Source organism: Neopsephotus bourkii, unplaced genomic scaffold (assembly GCF_033783945.1).
Source record: "Neopsephotus bourkii isolate Nb327-2 ecotype Australia unplaced genomic scaffold, CSIRO-AGI_Nbou_v1 NB_1638, whole genome shotgun sequence".
Taxonomy (NCBI): Eukaryota; Metazoa; Chordata; class Aves; order Psittaciformes; family Psittacidae; genus Neopsephotus; species Neopsephotus bourkii.
In genome coordinates, this window is record NW_026902113.1 from 1,892,959 (window position 1) to 1,911,779 (window position 18,821).

The following is an 18,821-nucleotide window of genomic DNA, read 5'->3' on the forward strand; positions in this document are numbered from 1 at the left end:
AAACAATACATTTTATATTTTGTATTCTGTGGAATTATTAATAGAAATCAGTCATGTAGGGAGACACAGTTTGAAATGTAATTACAGCAATCATTTAAAGATGCATAGTACATTTACTGACTTCTCATTTTAGCTTTGTGCATTTTTCTGCAGGACTGGAAGGCTGGTGTTTAACCTGCCTATAACCTATTTACCTCTTTCACAATTAATCTATCATGCTAATGAACCATTAGCCTTGGCATTTAAATATAGATGACAATAATTAAGAGTAACTAAATAGGAGATAGGAGGACTTTTAAAAGGCTGAAGGAGGATTTTGTGCAAAGACCAGACAACACTTTCAAAATTTCATTTGCAAGTTCAAACTCAGATTAACTTCTGCCAATTACTAGATCATCTGCCTACTTACAGCCTTGCAGCTGTTGCAGATTGTGGTGACCAGTATCTACCTTCTTTCAAATTAAAGGTGTAGTTTTACTTGAAATTTTTTGCATGGTATTTGTGGTGCTGCCATAGCATTCCTGCCCTCACTATGCTCCCTCCATTATCCTGACACAGCCATGTTGTGGCTTTCCTGAGAAGCTTCTGATCTGGTTGAGAAACAAACTTGTCTGACAGGTTAATCTTCCATTCATAAACACAGGTGCACAAGTACTTATGATGGCACAAGGCCAGGAGGATTAGAAAAGTGGACAGGTCATTTAAGCTGACCTACTCAGGAACAGCACTGAATATAAAAGTTTGGAGCTTAGGTGGGAAAGCTTCTAGGAAAGAGTACTAGCTGAGGTAATGACAATTCAGAGGAGAGACTACAATGAATGAAAGAGATGATTGATCATCAGAGAAAACATCTGGAAGGTTATGAAACATAAGGATAAAGAGAATTAGCAGAAGTCAAAGCTGAGTTATATGAACAAAGGAAATTAAAAGAAATGCAGATAATTTTTTCAGCTACCTTAATAACAATTAATAAGAAAAGATGATGGGACGGAATTTAAGTTCTGTGGTTGCCTTTCTTTAATTTTCTGTAAGGACAGAATAGCTTATAAAGCCATATGAAGTGTGAGATACCAGAAACAAAGATGAGCATTCCTTCCAGGGATGGGAGAAGACAAGACTGGTAAAAGTAAATCCACACTCAAAATACTAGCTGATATAAGTACTAGTACTTATATATAGTATATATAGTATATATATATACTTAGTACTAGTTGATATAAGATCAGGCTCCTACAACATCCCTGAATTCTGTTCATAAAGTTTAGTACTTCAGTGATGTAACTTCAGAACAGTGTCTGCTTCAGGGACAGTTTCTCCTTTGTTTTTCTTTATATTTTCACTAGTGCTCAGTGCACAGTGATAAAATCAATCAAATTATCTAATGCTACACAGCTGGAAAGTGTTATCAACATAGAAGCTGTATTCTCAGCTTCAAGAGCAACACATTTTATTTGTGCTATTTTGCATTCTAAGTCATGAACGTGGCAATATCACTGTCATTTTGCATTGTTTCTTGTAATTATTTTGAAGATAAAAATAATAATAATAAAAAAAGTTGTAACAAAAATTCCTCACCAGGGGTAAAGATTAACATCAAAAGAATCCTCTGATGACCATCATGTGAAGATAGCACCAAGTCCCCAAGCATGATAGTCTTGAATTCAGAGAGATGGGGTAGATGTATTACATCTGCACACCAGGACACAGAGATTCATAACTTCTTCTATACTGGATTTGAAAGTCAGATATCAGAAGTTGGTTTCCTAGAACATGGCACATATATAAAAAGTAGCAAATCGTCTCTATAAAACATACTGTCAATTATCTCCATATACAAACACACACAGCTAAACAATTATAATGATGAAAAAGAAAACCCCAAACCGACCAAACTCTTTAATTTGGTTTCAGCCCTATATCTCATCAAGCATGGAAATATGTAAAAATGGCCTTAGGATTCTATTAATATGTTAATCCTGAGCACACCCATCTACCCACTCCATACACCACACTAATTTAAAGGCAATACATTTAGTCAAATACTTGCATACTGTGTGTCTAACTACGCATTAAACATCACACTGAATTTTATTTGAACTGCAAGGCCAAACATCCAAAGAAATGGGAGGAGGGCTTTGTCATTGTCTAAACAATCTCCATTTCCCCTTGCGTACAATAGTCTTACAATACAGATTTGTCACACTTTTTTGTTTTGTTTTTTTTTACATTAGTTCCCCTAAACTCCTTCAGGTCACAGAAGAAAATACTGCTGTCTTATCAACCAATGTTCTGTTTGCTATTTTTCAGTACACAGGCCCACCTTCATTAATTCAGAGTATTCAAAACCTGCTCTAAAGACAAAACTAATTTTCTCAGAAGCTTTTCATGGTGCTCATCATTACAGCATCCAAGTGCTTCATGAACATTAATACATTTATTTATACAATGTCCCTGTGAAGTGAGTAGTTATTACTATCTCCTTTTTATAAACAGAAAACTAAGACTTAAGAGATTAATGTAAAATATTCAGTAATTTGGGGAGCTGTACATGAACTCAGGAAGAACTGCTTTTCCCATATGCATAGTGGAGCCAGAATTGATCACTTTTCTGTTCATCACTCTGACCAATTCTTTTTCTCAGCCTTTGTATCAGTCATATCTTAATCCTGCATTTGGTTTCTGATCTTTCTCCTACTATATATTATGCCGCTGATCCCATTTGTGGTTTCTTTAGTTGCCGAAATCATCTCTGACTAAAAACAAGTGACATCTTTCTAGCTCTTTTTCAGTCTCTCTGCTCATTTTAGTTCGTTGTCTGAAGTTACTTTATCTCACATTTTCCACTTCCAGGTTCCTAACCTCATTTCCTTTCTCTGTCCTTCTTGAATACCTTTTATAACATGATTTTTCCATCCTTAACTTTCTGCATCCATAGGAGAGTAAATGAACATTTAGTTATGTTTTAATTAAAACTGGCAGTAACTGAAACAGCATTTTCTAACAGAAAGTGTTGGCCATCTTATTACCGTATTTGCTACCTGTTGTGTCTCTAATAATGGATGGAGTTCTTAATAGTACAAATATCCATTGGCAGAATGCTTTTTTTTTTTTATTATTAGAAAATTCTATATATCTAGAGGGTAAATAACTTAAATTGCTACTCCATTAGCTCTCATAAGCAAAATGGGTCAAGGCTTTGAATGTCAAACTGTTACAGTATGTTGAGTATGAAGCTCTACTGATAATTCAGAAGCTAGTACTTTCTCTTTTAAATGATTAAATCATTATTGCAGAGCACGCTATAATGAAACAGGTGCTCCTGGATAAACTTCTGCCCAGAAAGGCATTTCTACTTAAATATTTGCCATTTACTATGAGGTCTCAACCATCTCTCTCACTCATTAATATAATAGCAATTAACTGTGATCTAGACTGCAAGATTAGATTTTGGGATTTAAGACAGTCCTTATTCAGTCAAATCTTCTGAATTCCACTGCCATCTTAATGTGCTACTGTCTTCATTGTTTCCTGACCTTGTCTACTGTGTTCCTTTACAGTTCATAAATGGAAGGATATTGCTCTGTCTAAATTGGAGCATAAGAAATACAAAAAATCTTAATTTATGATCATCACTAGCCATATCAAAATGTGTATATAGATAACAATTCTTCTAAGGCTTTTCTTTGTTCCACTGCTGGTTCTGTAAGGTCTGATAATGTCTACTAATGTAATACTGGAAAGTGCCACCTCTTAGTTTTTAATTGACTCTTAAAACTATTGTTACTTCATTAATGTCTGATAAAAAAAAATGGAGGCATCTTAGATAAAATTTGTCAGTGAATATAAAACTTGAACTAGAATATTGGTAAGAAAATCATAGCTAGCTGAACAAAAGATACTAAGTATTCTCAATTCGAGACTGTCTTAAGGCAATCTCAACAGAGAAGCCAGTCCTTTAAGAACTTTATTGTGCAAAACACAATTGGCAGCAGTTCACCCTAAGTTACCGGGATTGCATTCAAGGTAAAGATTTTTGCTTCATACTTTGCTCAGAGTTCTCTGAAATGTACAAAGTTGGGTACTGTGTGAACAAAGGATGTTTAAAAACTCAGATACTAGTTCCAGAGGAGATTTAAACACTTCAAGTTTTTTAAATACAAGTTTGATCTTTTTCATTATTTCTTTCACAATAAAATTCCAAAGCACTATGCTTCGGAGTCAATGAAATAAGGTTTTTTTAATAATGTCAAATTGTTACATATACATTGGTTAAGAAAATCCTATTACAGTGAATTAAATATTTTTTACCACAGCATTTGAGTACTTAAAGTTTGGCATTGTATTGTACTAAAAATATATGCAATTCATATGTATATGTAATACATACTCAGATATCATAAAAATTGGACTCAGCACTCCTAAAAACAAAAAGCCTAAATTACTATTTCCATGCCTAAGACTGCTCTTAGATAATACTTCTGTACTGATAAATTCGCAAAATTACAAAACACTTGTAAGACAGAGACTGAAATGCCATTTCAACGGCAAATTGTCCTTGTTTGATGTACCTACCTGATGACAAAGTCATCATGCACATTCTGCTTAGTCATATAAAGAGACTTAATCACAGGCCAGAACTTTATCTTTACTTGCTGTTGTTTCATATGTGCTCCTAAGTGTGTGACCATAGCACACAGACATATTTTTCCTCTGGGGAAAATACGTAAATAGAAGAGGATAGAGTCAAAAATGCTATAAATAGAAGAGACAATGGAAAAACTATCCAGATCCAAAATCTGTTGATTCTTTTGATGGCTTAAAATTAACTTTGTATTAGGCTAATAATGGGGAAAGAAACATGCTTTACAAAGACCTTTAAAAAAAGACATTGAACCAGCATAAAAAATTATTCCCACATTATTTGGAAGCAAACTCAACTGAGTCTTTATAAATGACATAGATCTAGGTTGGACAGAGCCTTGGGAGGCATGGTTTATTGGGAGATGTCCCTGCCCATGGCAGGAGGGTTGGACCTAGATGACCTTAAGGTCTTTTCCAACCCTAACTATTCTATGATTCTATGATCTAAAGCATGTATAAACATTTTTCAGACTTGACGGTAAAGGCAATGAAATTCAAATGTTGACTTTCATAGTAACACAGGCATCTTATCTGATTTAAATAGGAAGTTTACTTAAATTTCAATAAAATAAATCCTGGGAGTTGGACTCAGCGATCCTTATGGGTACCTTCCAACTCAAGATATTCTATGATTCCATGAATTGGGGTAATAACAATAATGAAAATTGTGTCTTTTAAAGACTTGATACAATCCTATCATAGTATCATAGGCATAGAACGGTTTGGGTTGGAAAGGGTCTTTAAACCTCATACAGTTCCAACCCTCTGCCACAGTCAGGAACACCTTCCATTAGAACAGGTTGCTCAAGGCCCTCTCCAGCCTAGCCTTGAACACTTCAAGGGAGGGGGCATACGCATCTGCTCGGGTAACCTGTGCCAATGCCTCATCAACCTCACAGTAAAGAATCTTACCAATATCTAATCCAAATCTACCCTCTTTCAGCTTCAAACCACTATCCCTTGCCTTATCACTGTACTCCCTGATAAAGAGTCCCTCCCCATCTTTCCTGTTGGCTTCTTAATCACATGTTGTCAAAGCAGTCATATATTGCTTTCTATAGTAACATAGCGTTTGTGTGAAGAAATTACATGGTATACAGAGAAAGATACAGAGATCCCTACCAGATAAATTATTTTTTGGAGAGTACGCATTTTTCTAGGTAATACGTTTAGATGCATAACAGTGCCTAAAATTGCTCATTCCTTGTTTTAGGAGTCATTCTATTTGAAAATAATAATGAATCCTCACATCAGTTGTTTTGTATATCCAATAAATTGTTCACAACCCTATCTTATAAGCTTGCTTTGCAGTCCTTTTGCTTGCTACAGAAATATTTGAAGACAGGTAAAGTACGTAATGATTTCTATTTTTTAAATAGACAAGCTTTCCCCTTCTGCTTCAGTTAGTCAGGGCTGCCAAGTTTCATTCCTTTTTTTTATTTTAATGTTACTGAGTATCCTGAAATATGATGGGTTTTCTAGTACATTGCATCTATGTTCTTGTTTATTCTTATCTCAGTTAATGAAAGTCAAGGCAAGCGCATCACTCACTGATGTAAAAACGTATACCCAGGCCTTTCTAAAAGCAAGAAATTGTGTTTGTGATTTAGCAGATGAAAAATCTGCAAATGGTGTCTGTCGTATAGCTCTACACTTGCACTATTAATGGTCTTAAAATGCTTTCACCCACTTTAACTCATACTGTTTCCAGACTGTAATTATGATTTATATCTTTTAAAGAAAGACTAATGATATGTCTGTGGTTGCTAAGCAAATGCATGCAAACTAGGTCAGTGCTGCAATATGCTGGAAGAAAAGTCCACATTTTGTAAATGTTTTAGGTTCCAGACTATTCTGCTTCTGGTTTTGCAGAAATCTACCTTAATACTGAGATGAAATATTTATACGGGAGTTAGTTCAACCAGGCAGTCATTTGGTTTGACAAATTGGTTCACCTTTTGGGGAATTAACAGTTTATGACCTGCAAAGTCATGTTAAGTTTTGATATACTGCTCACTGTGAGCACCACAGTGTTGGCACACATTGGCCAATACTGTAACAATGTCACAAAGTAGCGGGAAAGCCCTGATTTAATAAATCAGTGCAGTTAAAATAGTTCTATCAGACTTTGATCCTGAACTGAAAAAAAAAACCCAAAATTGCTGTAGAATTCCAGAAGAGGAAATCAGATATCACAGAAACTTACTTTCCACCAGTAATGTGGCTTTCTGAAAAAGCTTTTTCAAATAGCTTCTCACCTTGGTTATCTGCATATCCTTTTCTTTTTTTTTTAAGTCATTTGCTGTCAGAAGTTGATGGTAGAAAGTAACTAAATAAGCAGAGATTTAAGTACAGGTAATCTGGATATTAAAGACGTTTCACACTCTTCAGGGATAAAAGTTATTGTTTCTGTGAGGACACAGCTGGAACCATACACATTGATTTTCACCATGAAATCCAATAGGCAACATCTTGACAGCTGGTTCCCAACTAAATCATTAGTAAGCATCTCATATCTCAATGTGATCTGCGTTTTTACATCTATGGGACACGTAATCTGGAATTTGTATTTATGGATTGTTTTGCAGTTAGAAGGGTCTCATTGCTGACTTGATCAGAGTTCTCTAAGGTTCACATCACTTTGTGAATAAACATTCAGGTCGGGAAAGATTTACATGACTCAATACCTGAAATTTAGTTTGAAATAATTACAAATATGGTATTTTTTCTGTATTTTATGGACATAGCCTACGAGTAAAGTACCTACAAGGAGTAACACTGCATTCACTGTGTGTATTCACTCTCTGACAGCACAAATTACAAGAAGTAGAAATACCTTACTTTTCCATTAAGTATAGGAATTTTGAAAAAAGTCTATAATAAAAGGTCTACAAGTTTCAGTGTTTGAATTATAATGCTTGCAAAGACAGTGTTTCTGCTTCGACTCCTCAAATTACTGCTTGAAATGGGAATGCATTTAGGCACTTAAGGTTTGATTTATAAAACTTCTATTTACTTTGTGCAGGTTCTTTGCATAGTTTACTTGGTAAAAGGAAACATTTTTAGTTTACATAAATCATATTTTTCTTTTCTGTTGCCATGGAAACTCTTGTGGATGCTACCTCATCATTCTCATCTCATGAGTGCACATTAAGACAAAAAGGGGTTGAAGGTGTGGTAATCTCAGGCTCAGTAAGCAGATAGCACTGCAGTATATTTTATTTAAAGGAAAATAGTGTAAACATTTTACAATGAGGTAGAAGCTAGAGTTGGCTGGAGGAATGTGAGACTCGCAAAAATAAAACTCTTTGACTGCCATCTCAGTAAAGAAATGTTTCCTGACGTTCAGTATGGCTCTCCCCTAGCCCAGCTGTGAACTTTCTCCATGCTTCCTGGATACCAGAGAGAAGAGTTCAGCACCTCCCTCTACACTTCCCCTCCTCAGGAAGCTGTAGGGCACGACGTAGCCTCTCAGACTCCTTCTTTCCAAGCTAGACAAACCCAAAGTCTGCTGCTCCTCACAGGACATTCTTTCCAACTCTTTCACCTGGGTTTTTTTTCCTTCCTCTGGGTGCATTCAAGGACTTTCTCATCCCTCTTAAACTGTGGAGCCCAGAACTAAACACAGTATCCGGAGTGAGGCCACACCAATGCTGAACACAGCAGAACAATCACCTCTTTTGACCAGCAGGTCATACTGTGATGCACCCTAGGATGCAGTTTGCCCTCCTGGCTGTCAGAGCACATTGCTTACTTGTATTGAGTCTGCTGGTCAGCCAGCATCCCCAGATCCCTTTCTGCACGGCTGATCTTAGAATCATAGAATAGTTAAGGTTGGAAAGGACCTTAAGATCATCTAGTTACAACCCCCCTGCTATGGGCAGGGACACCTCCCAGTAAACCATGCTACCTAAGGCTTTGTCCAACCTGGCCTTGAACACCACTCCTCTCCATGTTTGTACTTGTGCCTGGCATGTCTGCCCCAGATGCAGAATCTGCATTTGGTCTTGTTAAATTTCACACCATTGATTATAATAATGCTCCAATCTGTCTAGATCCCTCTTCAAGGCCTCTTGTCCCTCAAGTGAGTCAACAGTACCTCCCAGTTTAGTGTCTTAACAAACTTGATTGGTAGATGGAAAATTGGACATGAGCTGGCAATGTACACTTGCAACCTAGAAAGCCAGTTGTATCCTGAGCAGCATAAAAAGCAGCATGGTAAGCAGATTGAAGGAGGTGATTCTCCCCCACTACACCGCGCTCATGAGACCTCCATCGGGAGAAGCACATTCAGTTCTGGGGCCCCCAGCACAACAATTACTTGGACCTGTTAGAGCAGACCCCCTTTTTCCTTTAGTTTCCCAGTTGACAAGGTCCCCCATAAGATAACCTTGCTGGAATAAATGTTCTCACCATTTCATTTGCCCTCATCAACCAATGTGTCTGACCAGGTCTTGTGCTTATCACTGCCCTATATGTTTTGTTTATGGCTTATAGCTTTTCTTGTTATCCCTTTCTGTACTGAAAAAGGTCCTTGAGATATCCTTAAAGAAGCAGGCACTCTGCTTCCGCATACACTTACTAATATGACTCAAGAGAAAATGTTTCATCATTTCCCTGCCACATTATGATTCTTTCCCACTTCTGTCACTATTTACATTCATATTCAGAAGCACCAGAAAATATTAAAGGAAGCTTGAGGAAAAAATGTTTCTAGTAACCCCAATTAACAGCAAAAGCACTATTCTTATATACTTCTTAGCTGTTCATTCTTTCAAGCAATGTCAGTTCATACTGCACTTTTCTTCAGGTATTCAATAAATATAGCAGTATTGGGAGCATTAAAGTAATGCTAGGCAGTATGTGAATGTATTTTGCAGTAGTTTTCTTTTCATCCTGAACTGCTATGCGTTGTTGTCATAACTATCATGAGAAAGAAAGCTCTGATAATTATAAGGAGCATGCACCCTCATTCTATTTGCACGAATTTGCACAACTTAATGCTTTCTGGCTTTATACTAGTGGATATTTTCCCCCTGATCTTCAGCTCCTTGTATCACAAACTCTTCCTTAAAATAATGCAAGAAGCTGATAATTTGCTTCTCTGTAGTAACCATAGGACTTGTAGAATTTTATTCACATCCCTGCAGCTCCTCACAAGTCTGAACCCATCTTCTTCAACCTACCTGTAGCAGATTTTTACAATGGTGTAACACCACTTTTTCAGCTGTGCTGTAATTTATTAGATAGCCTAAAACTGGCAGTTTACTGCTTTTCTTTTGTATGTCATGTGTATGCACATAGGTCTTTATCTAACAGTGTGAGATGAGATTAGTGTGGACAGTTTCCCTGTTGAAATCATTGCTAATCAGCAAATGAAATGTCACAACACCCATGTGTGTAGATATATATATACATATACGCACACACACACGTGTATTTAAAATACAATCATATGCTTATATCTAATTGATAAATATGAATATAAATACACACATGTATACATATATATACACATATCTACATAGATGCATAGATTTGAAACTTCTGAGTAAGTCATTATTCCCAGACCTTTGTATTTTATACAGTTTTATATAGGACTGCCTTACTTGCCATCTCTTTATGCTGTTAACCGTCTCTTCACTGTCCAATGGATCATGTTTGTCCAAGGTTTTATAAAGCAGTAGTTGAGCTAGATAATAGGGTTAGATTCCAAGACTGAGAAGCACATCAAGAACATGTAATGTGAGGGAGATCCAAACCACAGAATGTGTAAAGTGTTGTAGTAGTCATTGCCTACCCTTAGCCTCCAGATTGCTTGTGTGAATTTAAATCTTAGTTTGCCCTCCTCAAGGAATTCACAGGTGAAACTCAACAGAAATTGTTTGTGATTGCATCTTGAGGTTACTCTGAACTTTCAAGGGTTTTGTTCCTCCTATACAAATTTGACCACTACTGTCAGAAAATAAATCCTTGATTCTTTTAGAATCTAGACTTTAGAACAGCTGTAAAATGTTGAATTTAGTAGACCATCTCCTGCCTGCTTCAGCTAGATGAGTTAAAAAACTGCAGTTCTTATGACAATTTTAATTAGAATAATATTAAAATGTCCCGAGAGTTAGTGGATGCAAGGTCTTCGTTCTATTCATCTGAGAGGAATATAAAAAAAATAAATATATCCACCTATTCCTGCCACACAGCAGGAGAGAATTAGCAGGATCAGGAGTTTTCAGCTACTTTCTCTAATAGGATGAAAGAGATCTTGTATTATTGGCACTCATTAGCTTTAAGATTTGGAACAAAGTTTCCTGGGGTGATGTTCTTTCTTGCTCCTTTGTGGCTCACATTGCACTGTGGATCATCCCCTACCAGCAGTGTGCCTCTGCTTGGTCATGGCACTTCTCATCAAAGGGAATGACAATTTTGAGTTCTTTTAGCTTCCATCTTATTGGAGCTGTTAATAAAATATCAGTTACTCTTTCTATATTTAACATTATGAAGATCCCTGATCTTTCTTTCCACCCTGACACTTCTGGGTCCTACAAGTTAAAAGGGATGTTGATACATTGCAGAGGATTTGGAAGATTGAGTAATAAAACAGAGATTTTTTCTTAAAAAAAAAATAATGTTTTGGTTAGCTCTACAAAGGAAGGCTATAGATGCACTGACACATAGACAACAAAAGTCTAATCTAGCAATAAAAAAATTCAGCATTTGAAACTTAAAGGTATTTTTATAACTTGGAATAAGCTGCAACTTCACAGGGAGAAAAAATAACCACTGGAAGAACTTGGCTAAGAAAGTAATGCTATTTTTCTCTGATTTTCCTCTTTTCCTTCTTTTTTTTTTTTTTTTATTGTTTTTTTCCTCCTGGAAGACATGTCTATTTTAAACACCATTTAGAGAAATCCTATAGTTCATGTTACACAGGAGTTGCAGTAGATTGTTGCAATGGTCATTTCTATATTTATCACTTAGTGTTTGTTTAAAAATTTCATTTAATGTTTTTGACTCTTCCATTTTCTGTTGAGGGTAATATGGCAATTATTCACTTGCTGAATAATAGCTGAAGACAGTAAAGGTAAAACTTTCACAAATGGTGGTTCATTAAGAGCACTCATGACAACTTGATTTATTGGTATACCTTAGGGTATGTAGTCTGATTAGATGCTTGACTTTGACATACCATCTTTTTTACTCATGGGGTACCTGAAATTGACTTTCGCACATTTTTCCTTGTCCAGTCAACCACATACAAAATGCCTGATCTATTCTCTGTAACAATCATTGTACTAACCTTGCCATGTCAAACCCTATAAAACAAATTCAGACATTTAGACATGAAGTGGTCATTAACATAACCAAATTTACTAGTAATTTATTATTTTATCTACACTTTAGTCCTAAATTTTCCAGCCCCAAGTGGCAGTTTACTCACTCTACTCTTCTGGCAAAGAGGTTCCTTGGAGAAATTCAAAACCTGATCAGGCAGGGTGGCCTGATCAAAGTTGGTCCTGCCTTTATCAGAGGGCTGTAAATGATCTCCAGAGGTCCCTTCTGACCTAAATTATGCTGTGACAGTGTTATGGAGAAGAAAAGGTTCTTGACAATGTCAGGCAGCAGTTCCAAGTCTGAATTCAAATAAATTTTCAGCGAATAGTAAGCTGGATACCTCTGAGTCACATTTGGCCATCCACACCTACTGTATGTACTCCAAACAGAAAAACAGTGCAGAAGATGTAGCGTCAGCATAAACTGTTGTTTTTCTTTTGTATGAGGACAAAACAATAAAAGATGGATATGTGCTTGAGCTCCTTCTCATAATTGTACACACACATACAGTGGTCAAAGCCAGGGAAAAATATGTGTATAATTTCTCTTTCCAAGGTGGATGGAAAATACAGTTTGGTGGTTTATTTTTGTGAGTATGCAGGTATGTATTCTCACATTCTGCTGCTATGTGCAGATTGAAGCCAGAGCCATGCCTATGGACAAGGTAAGCTCTTCTGTTTCCAGCTTCTGAAGGTCAAAACCTGCTGTGTCTCGTAAGTGCATACTGTGCAGAGCAACAGCTCGAGTGGTTTTCCTCTGTAGTACTAATTCTGATTAGATACTTTTACATAGCCACATATTTTAAGCACTGTTTTTGTTGCGAGTGTTTGAACACACTAACAAGTTATTTCACAGAAAGACTTATGATCTTCTTGTCAGTGTACTTCTACCTAACAGAAAATGCAGAACTGCTCTCCAGCCAGGATGACCATAGAAACCCTTTTAATCCCCCTGTACAAAGCCTGTTTTTGATGTAGACCTGCAGTGTACTGTTTTCTGTACACTACATACCGTGAAAAGCAAGATTCACTTTATGTGGGTTTAAGAACAGTGGCTGAATCTGGACAGACTGGTGATCAGCTGAGTCCCTTTGCAGTAACGCGTCTGGCTGGCCTCAGGTCTGAAACCCAGGAAGTATTTTTGTGTGTGTGTGAATTATTATTCTCTGAGAATATTTTCCCCATTGTAAGTATTCCATATATATATGTATCATTCACATACAATGGGTGTTTTATATTCTCTTGCTGCTTTTCAGTGATACTGATTCTGACACAAAAGTAGAGTCATAAAGTGATAAATATCATTCAGTTCTCAGCTGAATATACAGTTGTTAAATTTACCCTTTGTGATACACTGTGATGTTAATGGAATGATACAAGGGATTAATTTGACCCCTTTCATCTACAGTTTCAACAGGCTAATAATTTTAGTTTATTTTATCACCAGCACTTTTCATCAAGTACATTTTATCTACATTATACACTATGCTTTGCACAGCATTAGGCTGCTGGAAAATATTTATATTCTGTATTAACCTTCTGCATCTCTAGGCTTTGCCTATTTAGATAACAAAAGCACAAGGAAACCGATCAGCATTGATTTATGTATAGAAAATTCATTTAAGGATGCCTTGAGTTCTTCAATGTAGGAAGAACATAAAACAGAATGTTAAACATCTAGCTTTAGATTTCTGAACTTATTATTAAGGGGATTTTGCTGCTGGTTTAGGTATTTCAGCAACTGATATTTATTTAGGGGGAAAAGTCAAAATAAAGCATGAGAACAGTAAGGATTTCCCCCCCCAGTAGCATGAGCTTATTGATATGACAGAGTATCTAAATGACAAGCTGTCTCTTTGGGTTCACAGAATTTGGCTGAATATATAGTTAATGGGTAGCAGACATAAAGTATCCTCAAGAAATATCAAATTTAGTTTTAAAATACTGGCTTTACATGTGCCCTGGAAAAATGAAAGACAGACTTATGAGCTTACATGATGTAAGACGAAAGAAACAGCTACAAACTGGGACTTGCATAATCTGCTTTCGTGGCACTGTGGCATTTGAAGGTCAAATTGCAATGAAAGCTCTGGCTTCAGCAGCTATCATTCCATGGAGAGGGACAAAAGATGAAAGCAGGTCCATCAAGCCATCTATAGATCTGGCACAAGCACTCTTCTTATCCTGACTCAAACCAAAAGCAGTCAGATTCCTCCTGATTTTCGTCTTCTAAACCTTGATGTCTATCATCTCAGGAGAGCATGTTCTCCCCTGCTAAGCACCTCCTCATCATTGTTGCTACATAGCATCTGGATTGTAAGATTCTCCTCCTACACATGCTATCTTTCACTTAAAGTGTAAGAACAGATGAATACCACAGACAAGGTCTGAGGGATAAGAGAACATAGAGGGGAACCTAATGAATTGCAATTTATTGCATTTATTCTTAAGAAGTTTCTTACATTAAGAATTCCAGATGAATTGCAAATGGCCCCCTTTTGATACTGTTTCTGTGATTCAACCATTCAGAACAGGCACATTTTGTGGAAAATTCATACATTATACAGAAATTATAAGCAAATGTCTGTGCTGAAAGATAGAGTATGGAGAAAACAGAAAATATTTTAGTCCACTGTAGTTAAACTTCGTTGCATTTGTAAGACTGTGATTTGCACCTACAGAGGATGTCCTGCTCTTTCTGGAGATCAGAGATAAGACTAGTTTTCGCTGCTGTGAGCCACACTTTCTTTTATATCTGAAGACATACTGAGCTGGACCTTCCATGACTAGCTAAGCAGTTTGAGGCCATATATGGGATAGAATTCATCTGTAGAAAACTCACATCTTTAAGACTCATGTGAAAGCTTGCTGGAACTCGCTGCTCCCTGAAAATATTCATATTGCAAAAGCAAATGAGAAAAACAAACCAAAACAAAACAGTTTCAGCATCAGTTTGAATGTTTAAATGACAGCTCCTAAAAGGTTGTTTGGCTCTGTGCTTTCTGAATGACAAGCCATCATTCCACAGTAAAGGTGTCTGCCAACCACTTACATACCACAGCTCTTAGAATACTTGCAAAAAAATATGCATCTTCTTGTTCTTGATGTAATGGACTAGTGTAGACTCCAGGGTAAAACAAACTTTGAACATGCTCTCGAATACATGCTTATCCTTCGTATCCTTTAACAGATCACCCTTTTTCTTACATTACACATACAGATAAAAAGCAAGGACAGAGTAAGATCTGTAAACCTTTACTTGAGACTTTGCATACCCGAGATACGATGGATGCCTAGGACGAGGCTATCTGAGAAATACACACTTGCCTTTAACCAAAATTCATTTAAATATTTAGAATCATAGAATAGTTAGGGTTGGAAAGGACCTTAAGATCATCAAGTTCCAACCTCCTGCCATGGGCAGGGGCACCATACACTAAACCATGTTACCCAAGGCCCTGTGCAATCCCACCTTGAACACCACCAGGGATGAAGCATACACAACATCCCTGGCCAACCCATTCCAGTGCCTCACCAACCTCACAGGAAAGAATTTCCTCCTTATATCCAATATAAACTTCCCCTGTTTAAGTTTTAACCCATTAGCCCTTGTCCTGTCACTACAGTCCCTAATGAAGAATCCCTCCCCAGCATCCCTATAGGCCCCCTTCGGATACTGCAAGGCTGCTATGAGGTCTCCACGCAGTCTTCTCCAGGCTGAACAGCCCCAACTTTCTCAGCCTATCTTCATATGGGAGGTGCTCCAGTCCCCTGATCATCCTCGTGGCCCTTCTCTGGACTTGTTCCAACAGATCCATGTCCTTTTTATGTTGAGGACACCAGAACTGCATACAATACTCCAGGTATTGTATGCAGTTCTGGTACTCCAGGTACTCTCACAAGAGCAGTATCAGTACTCCAGCTACTCTCACAAGAGCAGAGTAAAGGGGCAGGGTCACCTCCTTCAACCTGCTGGTCACGCTCCTTTTGATGCAGCCCAGGATATGGTTGGATTTCTGGGCTGTGACCACAAACTGCCAGCTCACGTTCATTTTCTCATCGACCAAACACCATTTAAACACCTTCTTTTTTGTTTTTTTGTTTGTTTGTTTGTTTGTTTGTTTGTTTGTTTTTTGGGGTTTTTTGTCTTTTTTTGGGTTGGTTTCTTTTAGTGTTTCTTTGTTGTTTGCTTATTTTTTCCCTTCTCACCAAAGATTACATGAAGTCATTGATTCCGGAGGTTGCATATGACATAGACGAAAAAGGCAGGACAACAGCTGTTTCACTGTTTTACCAAACAGCTATTGAGCAGTCTGCTGGAGGCAAACAAAGTTTGCATCCCCTTCATTGCTGATGTATTGGACATTCCTTCTCTACAGGCACTGTGCCATGAGCATCTATGCCAGCTCTACTGAAAAGCAGTGTCTGTAAGATCTAACGAGACTGACCAGTCACTGTCTTTGCCTACAGAATGCTTCAGGAAAGATTCACAAGTTTTCTGGACAACTTGACTGCAGTTCAAAACTAAGCTTAAAAAAAACCCAAAAGACAAACCTGGAGAGAAAATAAAAATTAATATATTTTTTCCAGTGATCCTAGTAACCAAGACAAAACCGTTAACTAGAAAACAACGGAACTAAATCAAAACTGGGATAAACAAAAGTAACATCAAACTAATGATCAAAACCATACATTTTCGGCATAAGCGGGTGTTGGTTTATTTTTCAGTGTATGTGTAATGTTTGCTTTCCGGATGGACTTGACCCTATTATGTATTAAGATTAATCATTTTCAAACTAAACTTCTTGAAAGAACTGATTTCTGTTCCCTGATGAAAGGTCACTGTGTATATGATTTCCCATTTTCACATTATTTTACATTATACTTCTTTTTGCCTTTGGTTTCTTGACTCTGCAATTATAGATGTTTGGTTTTGGTGTGGTTTTTTTCTATAATAGTTACTTCTAAATTTCAGAGCATTAATTTGTGCCATCTCTCAGAGATTGGTGTAGACTGCCTTGCATCTTCACCTTCAAGAGTTTAATTCAAATCCTTTTAAAAGCAATAGGCTTGTATTGACCAGCTACATATTTCTGTAACATCTCTTCATGACCCACTTAGGAGTAAAGGATTGTTGGTCAGAACTTCAAAACCATTTGTTTCTAACTGACGAGCAGTAAGAGTGTATTCAAACAAGCAAAGATTTCAAATTAATTAACAAGACATTTGAACCTTATTCAATACTGCAGTGCAACCTCATGTATTAAATAATAAGACAGTCAGGTTAAGTGAAGTGGTGAAACACTGTGGTGGGTTTATCCTGGCTGGACACCAGGTTCCCACCAAGATGCTTTATTACTCCACCTTCCCAACTGGACAGAGGAGAGAAAATATAATGAAAGGCTATAATCTTTGTCCTTCAGGAGAGGTATCTTTCAATACAATCGGTGTCACAATAAGAAATTCTATGATGTTAAAGGCCTCTATTTGAAAATTGTTTGTGTACCTTTTAAAAATTATTTAGTTATCTGCTGTACTGGTAAGAGAAAAAAAAAAAAAAAACAACTGTTGCTTCACTAACAAATGGCCACACAGTTAAGGGATTTTAATATTGCCTTTTATTATTTATTATGAGATGAACCCTTTGCCATCTTCTACTCAGTTTTATCAGGGCACTGTGGACAAAATAATGATATTAAGAAAACAACTGAAGATCAAGGAAATTGTGAAGTGCCTTTAAATACACTTTATTCATTCTCCTTTAATGTCAGATATCTACACTATAGGCAACTGCAACTGATTTAATTGTTTAGATTCCCTACTGAATCTATAGCAGTACTAGGATTAAATACATTCATGTCAAGTTCACATCTAAAATAGGTCAAATGAGGCCTTTGAAGTTTCTACTTCTTTGATTTGTCTTTAAAAGAAGGATGACTGGCTGAGATGTAGCTACCAGGCAAGGGAACCCCACACTAAGAAAAAAATTAGGACACAAATGCTTTTGTGGTGATGTGTTATAAATAAATAAATAATATATATTCCAAGCAAAAGAAAAATTCTCAAATAACAGGGATAAAAATTTAAAATGTTGTTCTATTACATTCAAAATAATTTGCATCAAATCAATTAAAAAAGGCTTTCTCAGCAGTAACATTATACTGATACCTTGATTACTGAGGTGAGCAGCTCGAGAGAGACCGCCTTTGACACCAGAGCGGGGGGAAGCTGAGCGTCCAGGAGCCTCAACTCAGACGGGCAACAGCCACCGAGGGAACCTCAAGTCCTCGACAGGACCTGCCCAGGCGGCAGCTCAGCTGACGCGAGCAGCTGACTCGCAGGGGGCGGAGCCAGGAGTGACACCGGCCCTGACTGGTCAAAAACCTGCCCCAGGAAGGGCGAGCGAATGGAGCGGGTTGAGGCAGTTCGCAGAGCGGGCAAACAGGGCGGGTCGAGGCAGTTTGTGCGGGCAGTAGAGCGGGATGGTGAGCACTCGTCATATGATGAGGGCCCGGTTTGGGAGCTCTGCTCTGGCTGCCCCAGTGCTGGGCAGCGTAGTCACCCAGTCAGAGCAGACGAGAGGGGAGTCTGCAGTGCAGAACTCGGAGTGTAGACAGTGCCTGCACTGGTCTGGTGAGGGAGAGCGCAGGGCACTCTACACTGGGCAGGGCTGCAGTCGGTGCTCCCTAGTGGAGGTCCTCCTGCAGCAGGTGGCTGAGCTGCAGCACGCTGTCGATAAGCTGCAAGACGTCAGGGAAGCTGAGAGGAAGAAGGAATTCTTGCTCCCAGCCCAAACTATGCAGGGGCCTCAAGCTTCCCCTCTAGCTCTTGAAGGAAAGAAGGAGGTCA

At 37.7% G+C, this 18,821-nt stretch overlaps 1 protein-coding gene across 11 annotated transcripts in view; it reads left to right on the top strand.

Moving 5' to 3' along the window:
* Nucleotides 1-18,821, top strand: part of CNTN5 (contactin 5) — a 637,852-nt gene that overhangs the window by 424,631 nt on the left and 194,400 nt on the right. The window lies entirely within an intron of this gene.